We start from the raw sequence: 10000 nt of genomic DNA, 5'->3' as shown, positions 1-10000 counted from the left end.
TCCCCGTCTCGGCATGGCCAGACCTCGGGGAGGCCTGCCTGAGCAAACTCGGAGGAAAAGGCCCATCGGCAAGGGGGCTGAGCGGCAGGTGCGTACCCGGGCCCCTGGGGGCCCCGGCGGGCGGGCCCGGGTCCTGCCTTCCCCTGATTCGGAACCGCCGGACCTATCGGAGGTCAGACTGTGGAAAAAAACTCGGAGAAAAAGGACCATCGGGAAAGGGCTGAGAGGCAGGTGCATTCCCGGGCCCCTGGGGGCCCCGGCGGGCGGGCCCGGGTGCTGCCTGGCCCCGTCTCAGCATGGCCAGACCTCGCGGGGACCTGCCTGAGCAAACTCGGAGGAAAAGGCCCATCGGCAAGGGGGCTAAGCAGCAGGTGCGTACCCAGGCCCCTGGGGGCCCCGGCGGGAGGGCCCGGGTCCTGCCTTCCCCTGATTCAGAATCGCCAGACCACACGGAGGTCTGACTGACCCTCTCCCTAGTAATCCGGAGGAAAATTACCCCCCTTTCTTGTAATCCGTGCACTAGAGGTGACAGAGGGGACCCAAGGCGCGAAAGTACCCGACCTCCTGGAGCCCTCGCTGGGATCCGGGAGGCAAATGGCACCTCATCGGGACTTCCAGGGAAGTTCGGCCATCTGGTCGCCCCCATTGGAAAGCATTGCGGGCGACCAGATGGCCGGGGCGATCCGGGAGACCAGATGGCCGAGGGGATCCTGGAGACCAGATGGCCGAGGGGATCCGGGAGACCAGATGGCCGAGGGGATCCGGGCGACCAGATGGCCGGGCACGAAAGGGACGCCATCCGGTCGCCCCGTGCCCCCACGAAGGAGGGAGCGGGCGCCCGGGGCATGCCGGGCCGGAGGCCCGGGGCCCCAGCCGGGCCACAGCCATGGAGGCTGCCAGGGGCCGGCGGGCCCTCCGACCCGGGGCCCGCTTACACCTTGACAAGCAGGGGAGGCCTGCAAGGGACCGACGGACCCCTGTCCTGGGCCCTGGGTGGAGCGGCAGCCCGGGGGACCGGGCCCAGGGCCGGAGCGCCCGACCCGGGGCCCCGACCGGGCCCCTGGACCCAGCCGGGGCTCCCAGGCCCGGAGGCACAGGGGAAGCCTCCCCGGGCCCGCCGGACCCCGTCCCGGGCACCCTGCCCCGCGGCAGGACCCAGGACGGAGCCCGGGGTGGGGAGGCCACCCTCCCCGGGGCCCTCAGGGGCCCCGGATGGAGCTCCTGAACACAGACAAGCAAGGGGAGGCTCCCCGGGCACATCGGAACCCCTTTCCGGGCCCTTGGCAGTGCGGCAGGCTGGGAGACAGGGCCCAGGGCCTGAGCACCCGACCCGGGGCCCGCCCGGGCCCCTGGACCCAGCCGGGGCTCCCAAGCCCGGAGGCGCATGGGACGCCTCCCCGGTCCCTCCGGACCCCGTCCCGGGCACCCTGCCACGCAGCAGGACCAAGGACAGAGCCCGGGGTGGGGAGGCCGCCCTCCCCGGGCCCTCAGGGGCCCTAGCCACTGCTCCTGAACCCAGCCAAGCAAGGGGAGGCTCCCCGGGCACATAGGAACCCCTTCCCGGGCCCTTGGCAGTGCGGCAGGCTGGGAGACAGGGCCCAGGGCCGGAGCACCCGACCCGGGGCCCGGCCGGGCCCCTGGACGCAGCCGGGGCTCCCAAGCCCGGAGGTGCATGGGACGCCTCCCCGGTCCCTCCGGACCCCGTCCCGGGCACCCTGCCACGCAGCAGGACCAAGGACAGAGCCCGGGGTGGGGAGGCCGCCCTCCCCGGGCCCTCAGGGGCCCTAGCCACTGCTCCTGAACCCAGCCAAGCAAGGGGAGGCTCCCCGGGCACATCGGAACCCCTTCCCGGGCCCTTGGCAGTGCGGCAGGCTGGGAGACAGGGCCCAGGGCCGGAGCACCCGACCCGGGGCCCGCCCGGGCCCCTGGACCCAGCCGGGGCTCCCAAGCCCGGAGGTGCATGGGACGCCTCCCCGGTCCCTCCGGACCCCGTCCCGGGCACCCTGCCACGCAGCAGGACCAAGGACAGAGCCCGGGGTGGGGAGGCCGCCCTCCCCGGGCCCTCAGGGGCCCTAGCCACTGCTCCTGAACACAGCCAAGCAAGGGGAGGCTCCCCGGGCACATCGGAACCCCTTCCCGGGCCCTTGGCAGTGCGGCAGGCTGGGAGACAGGGCCCAGGGCCGGAGCACCCGACCCGGGGCCCGCCCGGGCCCCTGGACCCAGCCGGGGCTCCCAAGCCCGGAGGTGCATGGGACGCCTCCCCGGTCCCTCCGGACCCCGTCCCGGGCACCCTGCCACGCAGCAGGACCAAGGACAGAGCCCGGGGTGGGGAGGCCGCCCTCCCCGGGCCCTCAGGGGCCCTAGCCACTGCTCCTGAACCCAGCCAAGCAAGGGGAGGCTCCCCGGGAACAACGGAACCCATTCCTAGGCCCTTGGCAGTGCGGTAGGCTGGGAGACAGGGACCAGGGCCGGAGCACCCGACCCGGGGCCCGCCCGGGCCCCTGGACCCAGCCGGGGCTCCCAAGCCCGGAGGTGCATGGGACGCCTCCCCGGTCCCTCCGGACCCCGTCCCGGGCACCCTGCCACGCAGCAGGACCAAGGACAGAGCCCGGGGTGGGGAGGCCGCCCTCCCCGGGCCCTCAGGGGCCCTAGCCACTGCTCCTGAACCCAGCCAAGCAAGGGGAGGCTCCCCGGGAACAACGGAACCCATTCCTAGGCCCTTGGCAGTGCGGTAGGCTGGGAGACAGGGACCAGGGCCGGAGCACCCGACCCGGGGCCCGCCCGGGCCCCTGGACCCAGCCGGGGCTCCCAAGCCCGGAGGTGCATGGGACGCCTCCCCGGTCCCTCCGGACCCCGTCCCGGGCACCCTGCCACGCAGCAGGACCAAGGACAGAGCCCGGGGTGGGGAGGCCGCCCTCCCCGGGCCCTCAGGGGCCCAAGCCACTGCTCCTGAACCCAGCCAAGCAAGGGTAGGCTCCCCGGGAACAACGGAACCCATTCCTAGGCCCTTGGCAGTGCGGTAGGCTGGGAGACAGGGACCAGGGCCGGAGCACCCGACCCGGGGGCCCGCCCGGGCCCCTGGACCCAGCCGGGGCTCCCAAGCCCGGAGGCGCATGGGACGCCTCCCCGGACCCATGGAGCCCGTCCTGGGCATTGAGCCATGCCGTTGGCCTGGAGATGGGTGCCCCGGACGCCCGGGGGAGGTCTGTCCGGGACACATGGAGCCCGTCCTGGGCATTGAACCATGTCGTTGGCCTGGAGAAGGGAGCCCCGGACGCCCGGGGGAGGACTGCCCGGTACCCGTGGAGCCCTTCCCGGGTACTTTGCAACGCCGTTGGCCTCCTGGAGATGGGTGCCCCGAACGCCCGGGGGGCGGGCTGCCCGGGACCCATGGAGCCCGTCCTGGGCACTCTGACCTGCTGTTGGCCCGGGGGGGAGGGACCCCAGACGACCGGGACCCGTGGAGCCCGTCCTTGGCACTCTGACAAGCCGTTGGCCCGGGGAAGGGAGCCCCAGACGACCGGGACCTGTGGAGCCCGTCCTGGGCACTCCTGTATGCCGTTGGCCCGGGGAAGGGAGCCCCGGACGTCCGGGACCCGTGGAGCCCGTCCTGGGCACTCCTGTATGCCGTTGGCCCGGGGAAGGGAGCCCCGGACGTCCGGGACCCGTGGAGCCCGTCCTGGGCACTCTGAAATGCTTTGGCCCGGGGAAGGGAGCCCCGGACACCCAGGGGGAGGACTGCCCGGGACCCGTGGAACTCGTCCTGGGCACTCTGACATGCCGCTGGCCCGGGGAAGGGTGCCCCGGACGCCCGGGGCCCGTGGAGCCCGTCCTGGGCACTCTGACAAGCCGTTGGCCCGGGGAAGGGAGACCTGGACGCCCGGAACCCGTGGAGCCCGTCCTGGGCACTCTGAAATGCTTTGGCCTGGAGAAGGGAGCCCCCCCCGGACGCCCGGGGGAGGACTGCCCGGGACCCGTGGAACTGGTCCTGGGCACTCTGACATGCCGCTGGCCCGGGGAAGGGTGCCCCGGATGACCGGGGCCCGTGGAGCCCGTCCTGGGCACTCTGACATGCCGCTGGCCCGGGGAAGGGAGCCCCGGACGCCCGGGGCCCGTGGAGCCCGTCCCGGGCACTCTGCCATGCCGTCAGCCTGGATGGAGCCCCGGACGCCCGGGGGGACGAAGGCCCGGGACGCATGGAGCCTGTCCCGGGCACTCTGCCATGCCGTCGGCCTGGATGGAGCACCGGACGCCCGGGGGACGACTGCCCAAGAGCCATGGAGCCCGTCCTGGGCAATTTGACATGCAGTTGGCCTGGAGGAAGGAAGCTCCGGGTGGCCTAGGGAGGTGTTGCCCAGGCATATCCCATCTGGTCCCCATGGCAGAGAACCACAAAACCTGGAGGGGTGTCCGGGCATACCCTGCCCCTAGTAATCCGGAGGGAAATTACCCCCCTTTCTTGCAATCCGTGCACGCGAGGTGACAGAGGGGACCCAAGGCGTAAAAGAACCCGAGCTCATGGAGCCCTAGCTGGGATCCGGGAGGCGAATGGCACCTCATCGGGACTTCCAGGGAAGCCCGGCCATCTGGTCGCCCCATTGGAAAGCATCGCGGGCGACCAGATGGCCCGGATCGAAAGGACTCCCAGCTCCCCATCCACCCCAAGCCTTCGCGGTAGGGTTCCTGACTGCCAGCCCACGCAAGGCAGGGCTCTTGGACCCCGGCTGGGCCTCAGGCGCAGGTTGGACCACCGGAGCTCTAGGGCCCGGACGACCTGGGGGAGGAATGCCCGGGACCCGTGGAGCCCGTCCTGGGTACTTTGACATGCCGTCGGCCTGGAGGTGGGTGCCCCGGACGCCCCGGGGGAAGCTGCCCGGGACCCATGGAGCCCGTCCTGGGTACTTTGACATTCCGTCGGCCTGGAGGTGGGTCCCCCGGACGCCCGGGGGGTGGTCTGCCCGGGACCCATGGAGCCCGTCCTGGGTACTTTGCCTATGCCGTTGGCCTCATGGAGATGGGTGCCCCGGACGCCCGGGGGGACGAATGCCCGGGACGCATGGAGCCCGTCCTGGGCACTTTTCAATGCCTTCGGCCTGGAGCCCCCAGACACCCAGGGGAGGACCACCGTGAAAGCCATGGAGCCCGACCCGGGCACTCTGCCATGCCGTCGGCCTGGATGGAGCCCCGGACGCCCGGGGGACGAATGCCCGGGACGCATGGAGCCCGTCCTGGGCACTTTTCAATGCCGTCAGCCTGGAAGGAGCCCCGGACGCCCGGGGGACGACTGCCCAGGAGCCATGGAGCCCGTCCTGGGCAATTTGACATGCAGTTGGCCTGGAGGAAGGAAGCACCGGGTGGCCTAGGGAGGTGTTGCCCAGGCATAGCCCATCTGGTCCCCATGGCAGAGAACCACCAGCCTCGGAGGGGTGTCCGGGCGTACCCTTCTCCCTAGTAATCCGGAGGAAAATGACCCCCTTTTCTTGTAATCTGTGCACGCGAGGTGACAGAGGGGACCCAAGGCGCGAATGTACCCAACCTCCTGGAGCCCTCGCTGGGATCCGGGCGGCGAATGGCACCTCATCGGGACTTCCAGGGAAGTTCGGCCATCTGGTCGCCCCTCAGGAAAGCGTTGCGGGCGACCAGATGCCCGAGGGGATCCGGGCGAGCAGATGGCCGAGGGAATCTGGGCGATCAGATGGCTGGACACGGAAGTGAAGCCGCCTGGACTCTCCCGACCCTGTCCCCGTCCCCGTGCCCGTGCCCGGGACGCATGGAGCCCGTCCTGGGCACTTTTCCATGCCTTCGGCCTGGAGCCCCCAGACACCCAGGGGAGGACCACCGTGAAAGCCATGGAGCCCGACCCGGGCACTCTGCCATGCCGTCGGCCTGGATGGAGCCCCGGACGCCCGGGGGACAAATGCCCGGGACGCATGGAGCCCGTCCTGGGCACTTTCGAAGCCCCGACACCCTGGGGAGGACCACCCTGGAAACCATGGAGCCCGACCCGGGCACTCTGCCATGCCGTCGGCCTGGATGGAGCCCCGGACGCCCGGGGGACAAATGCCCGGGACGCATGGAGCCCGTCCTGGGTACTTTTCCATGCCGTCGGCCAGGAGCCCCCTGACACCCAGGGGAGGACCACCGTGAAAACCATGGAGCCCGACCCGGGCACTCTGCCATACCGTCAGCCTGGATGTAGCCCCGGACGCCCGGGGGACGAATGCCCGGGACGCATGGAGCCCGTCCCGGGCACTCTGCCATGCCGTCGGCCTGGATGGAGCCCCGGACGCCCGGGGGACGACTGCCCAAGAGCCATGGAGCCCATCCCGGGCACTCTGCCATGCCGTCCCGACAAATTCGTACGGACTCCTAACCTTCCGACACGGATCGGAATCGAGCCCTTTCTGACCCAGCAGATTTCAGGTTGATTTGCTATATACTTTACGTACGATTTTATGGGGGCCGATTCCGATCCGGTACGTAAAAGCAAATACGACCGACATGTCGGACAACCACGTACACCCAGGGGATAGGACTGCCCGGGTCACATGGACCCCGTCCTGGGCACTCTGATCTGCCGCCGGCGCCGGGGATCGAACCGTGATCACCAGATGGGGATATCCCAAAAATCTGGCATGGATACGGCCCGCCAGGACAGGTTTGGGCACCCCTGTTGTACGGACTCCCAAGCCCTACGGTCCTTCTGACACGGATCGGAATCGAACCCAGCAGATTTCGCGTTGACTGCCTCTTATCAGGGGTGCCCAAACCAGTCCTGGCGGGCCGTATCCATGCCAGATTTTTGGGATATCCCCATCTGGGGATCACGGTTCGATCCCCGGCACCGGCGGCAGATTAGCCCAGCACCAGGTGACTCTGGGAAATAGCTGGCGCCGCGGCTAGGGCGGCTGACTCCGGAATCTGGAGATTTTTTTATTTAAGGTTTTTGTAGAGCGCGTAGTAACCCTCGAGCATCCCAGAGATCAGGGTTCGATCCCCGGCACCGGCCGCAGATTAGCCCAGCACCACGTGACTCTGGGAAATAGCTGGCGCCGCGGCTAGGGAGGCTGACTCCGGAATCTGGAGATCACGGTTCGATCCCCGGCACCGGCGGCAGATTAGCCCAGCACCAGGTGACTCTGGGAAATAGCTGGCGCCGCGGCTAGGGCGGCTGACTCCGGAATCTGGAGATTTTTTTATTTAAGGTTTTTGTAGAGCGCGTAGTAACCCTCGAGCATCCCAGAGATCAGGGTTCGATCCCCGGCACCGGCCGCAGATTAGCCCAGCACCATTTGACTCTGGGCAATAGCTTGCTTAATCTTCCCAACGGCCCCTAGCGCCTAGAGACCCTTACGGGTGATTGTGCGCCTTACAAATGTGGATTATTATTATTATTATTATTATTTGGGCCGATTCCGATCCGGTTCGTAAAAGCACATCTGCCCGAATCTGTCGGACAACCACGTACGCCCGGGAGAGGACTGCCCGGGACCCGTGGAGCCCGTCCTGGTCACTCTGACCTGCCATCGGCCTGGAGAAGGGAGCGCCGGACGCCCGGGGGGAGGACTGCCCGGGACCCGTGGAGCCCGTCCTGGGCACTCTGACCTGCCGTCTGCCCGGGGAAGGGAGCCCCGGACGCCCGGGGGGAGGACTGCCCGGGACCCATGGAGCCCGTCCTGGGCACTCTGACCTGCCGACGGCCCGGGGAAGGGAGCCCCGGACGCCCGGGGGAGGACTGCCCGGGACCCGTGGAACTCGTCCTGGGCACTCTGACTTTCTGCTGACCCGGGGAAGGGAACCCCGGACGCCCGGGAGCCGTGGAGCCCGTCCTGGGCACTCTGACAAGCCGTCGGACCGGGGAAGGGAGCCCCGGACGCCCGGGACCCGTGGAGCCTGTCCTGGGAACTCCGGCATGCCGTTGGCCCAGGGAAGGGAGTCCCAGATACCCGGGACCCGTGGAGCCCGTCATGGGCACTCTGACAAGCCGGTGTCCCGGGGAAGGGAGCCCCGGACGCCGGGGACTCGTGGAGCCCGTCCTGGGCACTCTGGCATGCCGTTGGCACGGGGAAGGGAGCCCCAGATGCCCGGGACCCGTGGAGCCCGTCCTGGGCACTCTGACAAGCCGTTGTCCCGGGGAAGGGAGCCCCGGACGCCGGGGACTCGTGGAGCCCGTCCTGGGCACTCTGGCATGCCGTTGGCCCGGGGAAGGGAGCCCAAGATGCCCGGGACCCGTGGAGCCCGTCCTGGGCACTCTGACAAGCCGTTGTCCCAGGGAAGGGAGCCCCGGACGCCCGGGACTCGTGGAGCCCGTCCTGGGCATTCTGGCATGCCGTTGGCCCGGGGAAGGGAGCCCCGGACGTCCGGGGCCCGTGGAGCCCATCCTGGGCACTCTGACAAGCCGTTGGCCCGGGGAAGGGAGAGCCGGACACCCAGCGGAGGAATGCCCGGGACCCATGGAGCCCGTCCTGGGCAATCTGACCTGCCGTCGGCCCGGAGAAGGGAGCGACGGACGCCCGGGGGGAGGAATGCCCGGGACGCATGGAGCCCATCCTGGGCACTTTGACATGCCATCGGCCTTGAGACCCGGGGGACGACTGCCCGGGAAGCATGGAGCCCGACCTGGGCACTCGCTCATGCCGTTGGCCTGGAGACCCGGGGGACGACTGCCCGGGGCGCATGGAGCCCGACCTGGGCACTCGCTCATGCCGTTGGCCTGGAGACCCGGGGGACGACTGCCCGGGACGCATGGAGCCCGTCCTGGGCACTTTGACATGCCGTTGGCCTGGAGGAGGGAAGCCCCGGGTGTTGTTACCCAGGCATAGCCCATCTGGTCCCCCTGGCAGAGAACCACCAGCCTTCCAGGGGTGTCCGGGCATACCCTTACCCCTAGTAATCCGGAGGAAAATTACCCCCCTTTCTTGTAATCTGTGCACACGAGTTGACAGAGGGGACCCAAGGCGTAAAAGTACCCGACCTCCTGGAGCCCTCGCTGGGATCGGGGAGGCAAATGGCACCTCATAGGGACTTCCAGGGAGGTTTGGCCATCTGGTCGCCCTTTTGGATAGCATTGCGTGCGACCAGATGGCCGAGGGGAAAGGTGCAACCAGGTGGCCGGGAACGAAAGGACTCCCTGCTTCCCACCCCGAGCCTTCGTGGTAGGGCTGCTGCCTGCCCACGCCGGGCAGGGCTCGGGGACCCCGGCTGGGCCTCAGGCACGGTGAGGACCACCGGAGCTCCCAGGCCCGGACGCCCGGGACGACGACTGCCCGGGACGCATGGAGCCCGTCCTGGGCACTTTGACATGCCGTCGGCCTGGAGACCCGGGGGACGACTGCCTGGGACGCATGGAGCCCGTCCTGGACATTTTGACATGCCGTCGGCCTGGAGACCCGGGGGACGACTGCCCGGGACGCATGGAGCCCGTCCTGGGCACTTTGACATGCCGTCGGCCTGGAGACCCGGGGGACGACTGCCTGGGACGCATGGAGCCCGTCCTGGACATTTTGACATGCCGTCGGCCTGGAGACCCGGGGGACGACTGCCCGGGACGCATGGAGCCCGTCCTGGGCACTTTGACATGCCGTCGGCCTGGAGACCCGGGGGACGACTGCCCGGGACGCATGGAGCCCGTCCTGGGCACTTTGACATGCCGTCGGCCCGGAGAAGGGAGCGCCGGACACCCAGGGAAGGACTGCCCGGGACCCATGGAGCCCGTCCTGGGCAATCTGACCTGCCGTCGGCCCAGGGAAGGGAGCGGCGGATGCCCGGGGGGAGGAATGCCCGGGACGCATGGAGCCCGTCCTGGGCACTTTGACATGCCGTCGGCCCGGAGACCCGTGGGACGACTGCCCGGGACGCATGGAGCCCGTCCTGGGCACTTTGACATGCCGTCGGCCTGGAGACCCGGGGGACGACTGCCCGGGACGCATGGAGCCCGTCCTGGGCACTTTGACATGCCGTCGGCCTGGAGATCCGGGGGACGACTGCCCGGGACGCATGG

Source organism: Lissotriton helveticus, unplaced genomic scaffold (assembly GCF_964261635.1).
Source record: "Lissotriton helveticus unplaced genomic scaffold, aLisHel1.1 SCAFFOLD_1131, whole genome shotgun sequence".
Taxonomy (NCBI): domain Eukaryota; kingdom Metazoa; phylum Chordata; class Amphibia; order Caudata; family Salamandridae; genus Lissotriton; species Lissotriton helveticus.
Note: the sequence above shows the minus strand (reverse complement) of the source record.